This window comes from Ziziphus jujuba, chromosome 12, assembly GCF_031755915.1.
Source record: "Ziziphus jujuba cultivar Dongzao chromosome 12, ASM3175591v1".
Taxonomy (NCBI): domain Eukaryota; kingdom Viridiplantae; phylum Streptophyta; class Magnoliopsida; order Rosales; family Rhamnaceae; genus Ziziphus; species Ziziphus jujuba.
The window spans coordinates 22,025,526-22,038,100 of record NC_083390.1 but is presented as its reverse complement, the minus strand read 5'-3'; the positions used below and the strand labels follow the sequence as shown (position 1 = coordinate 22,038,100).

The 12,575-nt window shown below is 35.8% G+C and overlaps 1 pseudogene; it reads right to left on the bottom strand.

Moving 5' to 3' along the window:
* Positions 1 to 2,183: 2,183 nt before the first annotated feature.
* LOC112493105 (PR5-like receptor kinase) lies at positions 2,184 to 3,248 on the bottom strand (annotated as a pseudogene).
* Between the last annotated feature and the right edge of the window lie 9,327 nt (positions 3,249 to 12,575).

Sequence of the window (12,575 nt, the reverse complement as noted above, 5' to 3'; positions counted from 1 at the left end):
GAATGGCTTTGGAATGGCCGGCAACTAACTTCTTATAATGTGGTCATATCCTCACGTTTGCAAGTCTCAAAAAGTTGCCACATCGTTTTTTAAGACTTTTAGATTTAAATTCAAATGAATATTGATTAAGCAACTAATCAATAAACATTTGCTATATAAGCATTCTATATTTAATTAAGTCAGGGATTTTTTAATAAGATAATTATTTAATGTGGTTAACTTTTATGCTTAAAAAAATTGAGAGAAATTGTTTTTGTTATATATATATATATATATTGGGTTATTCAAGAAGACGGCTAAATTACCCAAACGATCTCTTTTAGTTTCAAAATTTTTCATATAGATATTTAGCTATTTTTTAATTATGTATATTTCCTTTGTAGTTTCAATTTTCTTTCATACAATACCCTTAGTCAAACTTTGAAATATGGTGGTCAACATGGTTTACTTTCTTATGATTACAAAACTAACCTCCATGTAAAATATTAATAGTAAAAAAATAATTATTCTTTATTTTTAGAAGTTATTTTATAAATAAGTTATTCGTCAAAATAAAAATAAAAAACTATAAAATGCCACCTTCTACAAAAAAATAAAAAGTATTTAAATTTATTTTATTTAAAAAATATGTTTATTTGTATATGTTAATTTAATGGAAAATTAAACAAACAACCCTTTTATTTTTTACTTTACTGTTTTACATTGATTTTTTTTTTTTTTGGGTCATTATGAAGAAAAAAAAAAAAAAAACTCGTTAACCACTTGATTTCAGAGTTTGACTTGAATGAAAGAGATTAAAAGAAAAAGAACGAAAGGTGTGTATGAAAAAATTTAAAATAAGAGAGGGAGTTTTTGTAATTAGCACTTTCCTTATTGCTATATTTAAGTTGGTAACTTTTTCCATTCAACCGTAAGAGGTACTTTCCTAGGAGAAACATTTCGTACACCCAAATGGATTTATATTAGTATATTCTGAAACTAATGATTTAATACATTCTAAATCCAAGAAAAGCTGACCAAAATACAACGTGGCTGAGATGTTTCATTGCATCAAAAGTAATGAAGGTAAAACCATTAATTTTTTTCATATAAAATATAAAGAATGCAGATAAAATTGTTTGCATCTGTATGAAAAGAAGGCAACATTTGTCTTACCCATGAGACGTTTTGCAACCAGTCAGACACAACAAAACATAAGGGATTTGCAAAATTGAACATATGGGCTCAAAATGTAAACTTGATATGTATTGAATGTGGACAGTTGCAAACAAATTTTCTCATAGCTTTAAAGGTCAAAATTATGATTATATATAAATTTTCTCATAGACTAAATTTTCCTTTTGAAATTGATATTTCGTTGTTGTTTGATGCCTGATTTTTCATTAAAAGTATTTCCCATTTTTGACTTATATATATATATATTTTATATTTTATACGTATACTATTAATTCATGCAGATAGACTTAGGAGACGACTGTTATAGTAATGCGTGGAATGTTACATAAATGTGAAATGCAGAATAGATTAATTCTTAACGTTTTACAATGCAATTGAAAATAAATTTCGAGAAGTGCAAGTTATAGCAATTTCACTCCGACTTTAATTCGGAGCCATAATTACGAACCTGAAACTGCGCGCCAAAACCTTCACTTACGCTATTATTGATTTCATATGTAGCACAATAGCGTACAAAGGCATACATCTCTATGACACAACTAAACAAGTGGTGCCAATAAAAGCTTTGTCGTTTTCTATAATTAAGCTTAAATATTGACACATGAGAGGGATTCTGACAAATTTTTTTTTTTTTTTTGGCAAGGAAATTCTGACATTTTATTAATTTTTTAGTATTCGGTCAAATTATCTAATTTCCTATAAGCGGTCTAGACTTCATATAGTTCATACATGTAATCCAGGCTTCTAAGTAAAGGTTATGTTTGGAACTTGAAAATTATTTGAGAATATGAAAGATAAAAATGTAAAATAAATATGCATTATTTATCCTCAAAATTAATCTGAAATATGACAAATATTATATAGTTAAGTAGAAATGTAAAAGAGGAAGTTTCTTTCAATTGGATTAGATGATCTTTTTGTTCAGATGAAAACATACAACAAATTAATTGTCATACAAATAATTATCAATTCATCACAAAGAAAATTATTATATATGTCTAGTAAATTACAGAAACACTATTAATTTCTTAGGATCTAAGTGTAGTAGTATCTGCTGGCGATCTTGGAGGAGAAGACAAGAAAGGCTTGGGTGGTACTTGCAAGGAATCAAGACTCCCTGCTAGCATTTCTATTACTTCGCTCATAGCTGGCCGTTTTAAAGGGTCAGTTTGTATGCACCACAAGCTCACCATGATCATCTTTTTCACTTTTACTTCATCCTCTTCATCCAAAGTTTTCTTCAATCCAAGTGCCTCGTTTAGCTCAATGCGCTTGTAAATCCAGTGTGGGAAATATATTTCACTTGTGTTACCCCCAACGTTAACAATTTTTCTCCCTCCAACCATCTCTAAAATCATCATTTCGTAGCTATAAACATCGGACTTGTGTGAGACTCCTCCAAAATTTCGACAGAATACTTCTGGGGCAATATATCCAGCAGTTCCTCTGGCACCCAACATTGAAATGATACTCTCCTTTTTGGTACACACCCTAGCAAGTCCAAAATCTGAGACTTAATGGTGAGAAGTCTTCATCTAGAAGAATGTTGTGGGGTTTTATGTCGAAATGTAAAATTCGTGTGTTGCAACCACGATGTAAATACTCTAGTCCTCGAGCAATGCCAAGTGAAATTTTATAGAGCATTTCCCAAATCAACTTATTGTTTTAGGGTTTTCGTCAAATATGAACTTTTCAAGTGATCCATTGGGCATGAAATCATAGATGAGAGCTCTTTTTTGGCCTTCATAACAGAATCCCAATAAACTAACAATGTTGACATGGGAGGTTCTACTAATGGTTGCAACCCCATTGATGAATTCTTCTCCATTTCCTTTTGACTTGTTCATCACCTTCACCGCAACAAGGCGACCGTCATCACGCAACTTCCCTTTGTAGACACTGCCATAGCTCCCTTGGCCTAATTTATCTGAGAAGGAATTGGTCATTTTCTTAACATCCAAATAACTATATCTCCTCACAAGAAAGGGTCCATAATTTCTTAGAAAGGCTTCAACGTCTTGGCGGGTCTGACTCTGCTTCCAGCAGAGTATGTACTTTTTAATAGAGTGCTTTCTCCATACGCAGCAAATTATTGTCAAGAGAACCCCGATGACAGCACCTGTGACTGTAATCAAACAGGAAACAAAAAATATATATGTGGCTATTGACGTAAAATTTAGAACAACATAATTTATGCATGCAGGCTACCAATTATAAATAAGAATATATATATATATATATATATGGGGAGATTACGGAAGTCACTCAGATACATTGGTTAGTGTTTCGTTTACGCTTGTAGCCAAAAATCCTCCCTCAGATTATATAACGTTTAAGAAAAAAGGGAGCTTTTTAACTTAATTTATATATTTACTAATTCAAACAAATATTCATTAAAAATATTTATAAAATCTTATAGTAATAAAGGAATTCAAGAGTTATGTTACCGGTTCCAACTTTAAGGAATTAGTGTTGTCTTGTTACCAAGCTTTCCTGTAAAGCAAGGATACCGATTCTATTAATATATAAGTATAATAGAAGATTAGAGAAAGAATGTCATTAATATTATTACTCAGAAAAAGAAAAACAAACATAGAAAACATGAACAAAATTATAGTCAGAAATAGAAAAACAAACATAAAAACATGAACAAAATTACTGTCATTGCAGTCTGTAAGATGGGTCCTGCAGGACAAATACATACTCTTTGTTCATTCTCTAATCCGCATCGGCCACCGCTTGTTTCACACTTTCTACATCCATCTCGATGCCATATTGGGTAATCAATAGTTTTTATGGTTTGATTGGAGTACCCTCCCTCCAAATCAATAGGTACACCCACTTCCTCCTCGCAGCCATCTCCATCACTCATGTCCTTATTCTTAATCACCAACGCAACATATGAAAGATGAGTAGCATTGGATTTGCAAGGAATCAACTTCTTCTCCAAACTGAGAGAAAATGATTCAGTGCATCCATAAAAGAACTGCAAGCTAGCATGAGTGGAACGGAATGTCATTCAAGTGCCATCGAAGGAGAAATAGTGAGAAGGAGCATAGCAATTAGTATCCACAACTTCCTCATCCACCAAACGCAGTGACTGTTTTTCATATGAGATATCTTCAACGATGTAAGGGCATGTTGAGGTCCTATATACAGGTTTCTTTTTATGGCACTCAATTTGAAAGCCTGTCAGCCCACAAATGTCTAATCCGGCATCATCAATATAAAAAGGGTAGCTTATATTGGAGCCGCTACCGCAGTTTCTTGGCTCACAAGCTTCATGTCTTGAGTCTGCTGATACAAGTAATAAAAGTTAGTAAGTTGCAAAAGATAATTATGCTAATTTTTAGAAGAAAGAGTATTTTCATAGTATTGGGCAACTTTTGCCCGATCTTTGAACTAACTGTTTGGATGATATTGGTTTTAAGAACCGGTGGAAGATTAATTAATTATGAGGATTATATATTCATATATATATATATATATATATATATTGACGGAGGACATTATGAGGAATACGCTAGACCAAGTTCCATTTAGAAAATTTAGACATATAAAAATATTAAAGCAGCATCATTTTAAATAACACCACTCACTATCGTATGCTACACATCACCATTTAAAAACTGTAAGATCGACCAAAGAGGACCGATTCAACTTTTTATTATGTAATTTAAATTTGGAAAAATAATCATTTGACTAATTAATAAATATAATCAAGTGTCTCCATCAATTAAATATCCCGGACAATTAAGGCGGACTAATAAATAAATATCAACACTTCAAATTGAAGGTTTTTGCAGGACAACTTAATTGTAAAAGTTATCTGGTGTAGAAGCTTTTTAATTAAATGAAATGGTTGATCAAAAACAGAAATATCCAATTGAGAAGCTCTGGAAAATTAAGCTTAACTTGGTAACCAAGTTTTACAGAAAATGAAAGAAGATGATGATCTGTAAACGAAAGTGACCAATGTTATAGTTATTAGTGACCAGCAATATGGTCATTAGAGCAAAGGCCAATGATTGTTTAGCCAATGATGGAATTGCATCACGAAATGCATCGAAGACCAAGTAATAAATAAATATTAACATTTTATACTGAGTAATGGTAGAGAGTTACTATTTTATTGGATAATGATCATAATATTTAAAATTTTTTCATCCTTAATATCAAAAAAGATGAAAAGAAAAAAAAATTCAACTAATGGTGTTAAAAGTTTTAGTAAACAAATTCAATGCTAAACCAATTTTATCCAATTTTTACTGAAGTTGTCAGGACCCGTCCAGAATTCCTTCCCCGGAACCCTAGACAGCCCTGATCCCAGGGAAACCCTACCGAACCCTCCAACGGAAAATCCGACAGAGCCTCCCCTAAGGGATTTACTTACCACAATTTACCTGCACTGAAAACACACTTCTAAAATTATCCCCTTATTCCTCCCACAGTACTACAAATCGATTCCACAAATTGCAGCACTTAAAAAAATAAATACAGTAATCCAGTGCAAAATAAATACAACAAGAGTGAAAGAAATATTACAACTGCAATAAAAGAATAACAGGGTACTGCCGAACTAAAACAGCGAGGAAGATCAAGTCCGCTCCGAGTGAACACCGACAACCTGGTACCTAGAGGAACGGAATTTAAGAGTGTGAGATGCTAATCATCTCAGTGAGCGACCCTACTACTATACCATATAATATCACAGTAATAAGTATAAATGATAATTATTTGGAAATAATATTTTCTCTCAAAACCCTTAAGATTCTCTCAGTTGGAAAGGTTCCCCTTTTAAAACAATTTCACCAAAACCCTTTATCCATATTCCCCGAAAACCAAGACATCAATTAAATACCAGAAGCGGTAACAATTATATTTTTAATTCCAATTCAGTTTCCAAACATTTTATTTTTAAAACACAGTTCTGAAAATCATTTGATGCACCCACTATATACCAGTGGCGCCAACAGTACCCAGCGTCCCAAGGTACCGCCAGACAGGAGGTTATAGAAAGAAACCGGCATACGGTCGCGTGGCGTCCCACAGCGCCGCTGCTAACCTGGTGTCCCGGCCAAAGGGGGGTGGCCGCCCTCTCCGATGGCATCCACAGGACACCCTCATAATATCAACCGCGCGCTACTCACACCCACCTGCGCGCTAATCACAACCGTGTGCACACTAACCATATCACATATACCATATCACATAATCAGAACACCAGTACGTGCACGGTGCATCTAAAAATTATAAAATCCATAAATTTAAATCATAAAACAAATTTCACATTTTTCATAAGCATAGCGGGCATAATCCATCCGCTTGAACCGGGAATTTTCCCACAATTTCTTTGTAATCAATGCCATAAATTCCATGATTTTCAAATCCACCAACTCCCAAATCCATCAATTCAAATATCCACATTTTTTCCAAGCATAAATAATTTCTCGAAATATCATAATCAAATCCCATAATATTTTATGGGCATATTTCATAAAAATTGAAATCACCAACATAACCAAATATTTTCCTTGAAATATTTGAAAATCGAATCGTGCCCAATTTACCATTAAAACCACACCAATTTCAAAATCCTCAAAACCATAAAATAATTCCACACGGCATAAATTGGTGAAATACACATTTTCTTAAATCCGATAAATTCACAAATAATTCCACAATAATTCAAATAAATATTTGGCACATAGAAATTAAATTCTAAATATTTAAATCACACATTATATATTCACCAATTAAATTCCCAAAATTAATTTGAAGGTGGGTCACTCACCTGGAGCACGCAATTAACCCATGATCCACTACGGGATCAATTCTACGACTCACCGGTGCTCCTAGAACAAAATTCACAGACAGTCAAATAAATTAATATTTTATTCGGGTAAATAATACCCGGTACCCGGGGGGTCAAAACACAAACGATAACTAAAATTTACGAATCATATACCGAATCGAAGCTCGAGTGATGCTAATCACAGATCCGGTCTTAATTTCCGATGATCGTACCCGACGGGGTCGGAATTTTATCGGGAAGCTTTTCGGGTTTCGGCTCCGCAATTCTCCCAAACCGTCGCGAATTGGTGGAAACGGAAGTCGGATTTGGGTTCAGGAGGTCGAACACTGCGGACTGGAGCTGGCCGGAATTTTCGGGGTACTCGCCGGAACAGTAATTTCCGGCGGGCCGCCACGTCACCGGCAACCGTCGCCGGAACAGTAATTTCCGACGGTGGCCGTTTGCTGTGAAATTTTGCAGATTTGTAGATCGTGAGGAGAGCAATCCAACGGGACCGACGGTGAGCAAAACGGAGGTCGGACGGCGGAGAAATCACCGTTTGAAGATTTTCGACCCCTCGCCGGAAAACGCTCCGATCCCGGCGCGTCGGTGGTCCGATGGCCGTGATTTTTGGTGGGTAGGCCGGACTTGAGGAGAGGATGCTGGGTGTATGGCGCGTGTACTGTACATCGGCCGGAATAGTGCCGATTCGCGGTGGCCGGCGGTGGAGGGGAAAAATCGCCGCCAAACTTCGGACGTCCGATCCGGGCGCGTCCGGCGGCCGTTCGCCGTGCAATTTGGAGGTTTTGCCGGAAATGAGGTGGGCAATCTGGCTGGCCGGCGCGTGTACAGTAACTAGGCCGGAAAAACGTGAAAATGGCCGGCGGCCGGCGGGTCCTCTCTCTCTCTTTCTCTCTCCTCTCTCTCTTTCTCTCTCTTCTCTCTCTTCCCCGAGAGTTTTTCAAAATTAAAACCCTGCGTGACACTGTTCATGCCACGTGGACCAATCAGAAACTGACACGTGGCGTTTCACTGTTCACCGACCCAAAAAAAATATTAAAATAATACGGTATCCGGTAAACTTCAAACGTCCATAACTTTTTAACCGGATGTCCGTTTTGAGCGTGCCGCTAGTCTGTGAACTCGTATCGACGAGCACTTCACAACCATGCATGAGTCAAAGCTCAATTCCCCATAAACAAAAAGTCAACTCCGACATCCCTTGGACAGTTTGGACCGCAACTTGTTTCGTCCATAACTTTCAAACCGTAGCTCCGTTTTCGACGTGCTACCAGTCTACGAACTCGTGGCATCGTGCACTTCGCCACGGTACCCTAGTCAACTCAAAATTCTCACCGAGTCAAAAAGTCAACTTTTGACCCCCTTCGGTCAACGGTCAACGGTCAACCTCGGTCAACGTGCACGGATTCCGGTGCGATTTGGGACGGGGTGTTACAGAAGTGGTACAATATATATATATATATAAACTTAATTGGTTTTAAATTGGTTCTTAGTCAGAATTTGCACTTATAAAAAGTTACTAAGCGGAAGCAATTTAATATTTTAATCTATTATATTCTTTTTACAAGGGAAGTTACGTTAGCCTAAGCTGTTTTGCAAATTTTATAAACTTGTCTTTTTTATTTTGATATTAAAAATGGAGGGATTCAAATGTGGAACATAGACGATGTATCTTACCATTTATTAGTCAGCGCAAAAATAAATTTAATAAAATTACCTTTATATGTATTTTCATAAACGCTCAAAGTACATTTTGTCTCAATATCACCCCTTTTATACTAAATTCTTTTTCGAAAATAGAAAATATTTTTTTTATCAAATATATATATATATATATATATATGTATCTATTCTCTTCTGATTTAAACTTTACCTAAATTTTTAAAGATTTAATAACATGTGACCATTAATTTATTTTATGGTCAAGATTATTTCTCTTTCATTTTAGTTTCCAAAATTTCCAAATAAGAATATTTTATAATACATTAATCTAGAGTTATCAAAATATTTACCAAATGATATGATAATATTTAATTAATTTATTTTTTAATTTATTTATTCATTTAAAAGTTCATTTTTTTTATATATTATATAAATATACCAACTAATAATATTTTAACACATGTTATTTGGTAAATAAATTTAGTGAATATTTTGCTACATGTAGCATTACTATCAATAATAAATTTAGTTTTTAATGGAACTTTTTTTTTTTGGTATTATATATATATAGATATATGGGTTAAAAAAAAAAAACATGAATCTTCTTTCAAAAAATGTCATAAATAATCTAATTAAGAACTTTGAATACTTAACATTTTATACTAATAAAAAAAACTTTGATAATAAAAGGGCACTTTAACCCATAGCATTTTAAGATAAACGTTATCCAACTTTAAGTATAATAGAAATCCAATAACATTTGCTATAAGTAATTATTTTTAATTTATGTTGGAAGCATTACTTTAGTGATTCTACAATTTCTCTTTTTAGTATTTTTTCTTTTTGAAATAAAAATGATATTTTTCACTTTTTTGTTTTTTAATACTCAGACAGATTTTAAAATTTTTTGTCATTCATTTTGAATATTTGTTTTTGAGGGTTTTTAATCCGGTTATACTTCTACCACAATTTGGCCGCTTATACTAAAAAAAGAGTTTGATAAAATACTGCTTCTCAAATTCTTATGTGTATAGATTTTAAAAGCTCTCTTTATTATTTTTCAAGAATTCCAATTCCATAGTTTTTGTTTTTATTTTTTTAAGTAATTAATAGGTAGTTGACCGTTATTACTTATGTATTTAATAGATATTTATTAAAAAACTAACTATATTTAGAAGTTTTTGAAATTAAAAAGAGAGAGAAAAATAATCTTAACCTTGATCATCACTTGTCCTTGGATCTTAAAAGTTTAGATTAGGAAAGGATCTATCTCAATAAGTGGGTGTTTACGGTTAAGATCCTTATAAGTTTCGATGTACCCTCCCACACTCTATGAAACACACCTTTTTCTTTTCACTTTTTTTTTTTTCCTCCCTGGGTTGTCCTTTTTATTACATACACAGCTACTTGCACCGTTGAAGTGATAACATCCTTATCCATATCTGATAAAAAACAAGAAAGGAACAAAAAATGTGCTTGTGTATATTGTATTACTTAACTGTTTACTGCACTTTTTCTACTTCTAATATTGACTTTTACAGCATTATTTATACAAGTATTTTCCCATACGTTAGTTACAAGAAAAGGCAAAATAAGGATTACCAATGACAGATAACTACATCAGCTATATCAGCTTTATCGCTAATAACATTTATCCTGCACCAGTTTTGTTTTTATCACTTGGAGGTGATTTGTTTGAAGCAAACTTTTGTTAATCCAGATTGTATGATGACGTGGCTATGTGATGACGTGGCTGCTGACTGTGACATGGCTGCAGCACAGTCAGCTTATCATCCCCCCTCAAACTGGCGAGTGGGAGCTTGTGAACTCCCAGTTTGTCGCGAAAATGAAGAAATTGAGAACGGCTGAGAGGTTTTGTAAACAGATCTACAATTTGAGAAGAAGATGGCAGGTACTGGGTGATAATTTCTCCAGAGGCAACCTTCTCTCGAATGAAATGATAGTCGAGCTGAAAGTGTTTGGTTCGATTATGAAAGACCGGATTGAGGGTGAGATGAAGAGCACTAAGATTATCACAATACAGCTTCAGCAGCCTGTCATACGAGATATCGATTTCTTGCAGCAAGTGAGAGATCCAAGTGAGTTTGGCGGCAGCGGAGGCCATGGCTCAATATTCAGCTTCCGTACTGGAACGAGCAACAGTAGGTTGTTTTTTGGAGGACCAAGAGATCAAGTTGACACCAAAGTAAATGCAAAAACCTGTAGTGCTGCGTCTAGTTAAAGGGCAGCCAGCGCAGTCTGCATCAGAGCAGTCTTGAAGACAATTGGAGCTTTGTGTTAAGAAACGTAAACCATAGTCCATGGTACCACAAACATATTGGAGGATACGCTTAACGGCTCGAAGATGCTGCTGTTGGGGAGTTTGAAAATGTTGACACACATGATTAACAGCTTGCTGAATATCCGACCGTGTAAATGTGAGATATTGAAGTGCTCCCACCAGGCTTCGATATTCGGTTGCATTGACAGGAAGATGATCTTCGCTGTGAAAGGTTTGTTTGACAGAAATCGGGGTGGCCATGGGCACAGCGCCTAACAAATTGACCCGCTACAAAAGATCATGAGCATATTTGGTTTGAGATAAGAACAAACCACCAGAAAAAGGCGAGCTTCAATACCCAAAAAATAACGAAGAGAACCAAGATCCTTCAGAGCAAATTCAGTGTTCAAGCGGGTGACCAAAGCAGCAAGTAAAGAAGTATTAGAACCTGTTAAGAGAACATCATCGACATAGAGGAGGAGAAGAACGATGTCAATGGTTTGTTTAAAAATAAACAAAGAAGAGTCAGCTTTACTACACTGGAAACCCAAGCCGAGTAAGCACTGTGAGAGGCGATCAAACCAAGCTCTAGGAGCTTGTTTGAGGCCATAAAGAGATCGTTTGAGAAGGCACACATAATCTGGGTTGGTACGATCAACAAATCCAGGAGGTTGCTCCATAAAAACTTGTTCTTTAAGATTCCCATTCAAAAAAGCATTTTTTACATCAAGTTGCTTAACCGGCCACCCATAGGAAAGAGCAATGGATATGATCAACTGAATAGAAGTAGGTTTCACCACCGGGCTGAAAGTCTCATCATAGTCGAGGCCTTCAATTTGTGTATAACCTTTGGCCACCAAGCGTGCTTTATAATGATCCAAAGAACCATCTTCTTTGTATTTCACACGATAGACCCATTTGGAACCGACCACATTAACATTCACTGGCCGAGGTACTAAGACCCAAGTGGCATTGGCGTGAAGAGCAGATAATTCTTCAAGCATGGCATTGCGCCATTAAGGGAGAGTAAGGGCTGTCTTGACTGATTTGGGAACGGGAATAGGGGTTGTTTCAAGGAGAAGAGCAGTGTTGGTGGTATTATGAGGATGAAGCTTAATGATACGGTGGGGGTTTTGTTTGAGTTGATGGCGTGTGAGCATGGGGTGATGAGGTTGAATGGGAGGTTGAGGGGAAGGAGATGGTAACGGTGGGAAGTCTAAGTCCACAAATAATTGAGAGGAGATGTCTTGAGTGGGAGTAGGAGGAACTGTGATGGTTGTAGGAGAGGGTGGTACCTGATCAGAAAATGATTGTGAGTGAGTGGGGACCGGCTGTGATGTAGTGCAGCAGGGGGTAGGTGAGGAGGTAGGTGACATGGGGGTGTGTGTGTGAGTGGGGATCGGTTGGGATGGAGGGCAGTAGGTGGTAGGTGAGGAAGGAAAGACTGGTTGTAAGTGGGTTGTCTCCTCACAACAGCTGGTGGGTAATATAGGTGCTGTGGACTGGTCCTTGCTGTATGAACTGTTGGGTAAAGGGTTGGGTGACCAATTTTGGTTTTGAGTGTCGTGTGAGCCTTGGTCCTTGGGTGTGGCATAGCACTCATCAGCATTAAAGAAAGTAGTCAGTTCAAGAGGTTCCTGT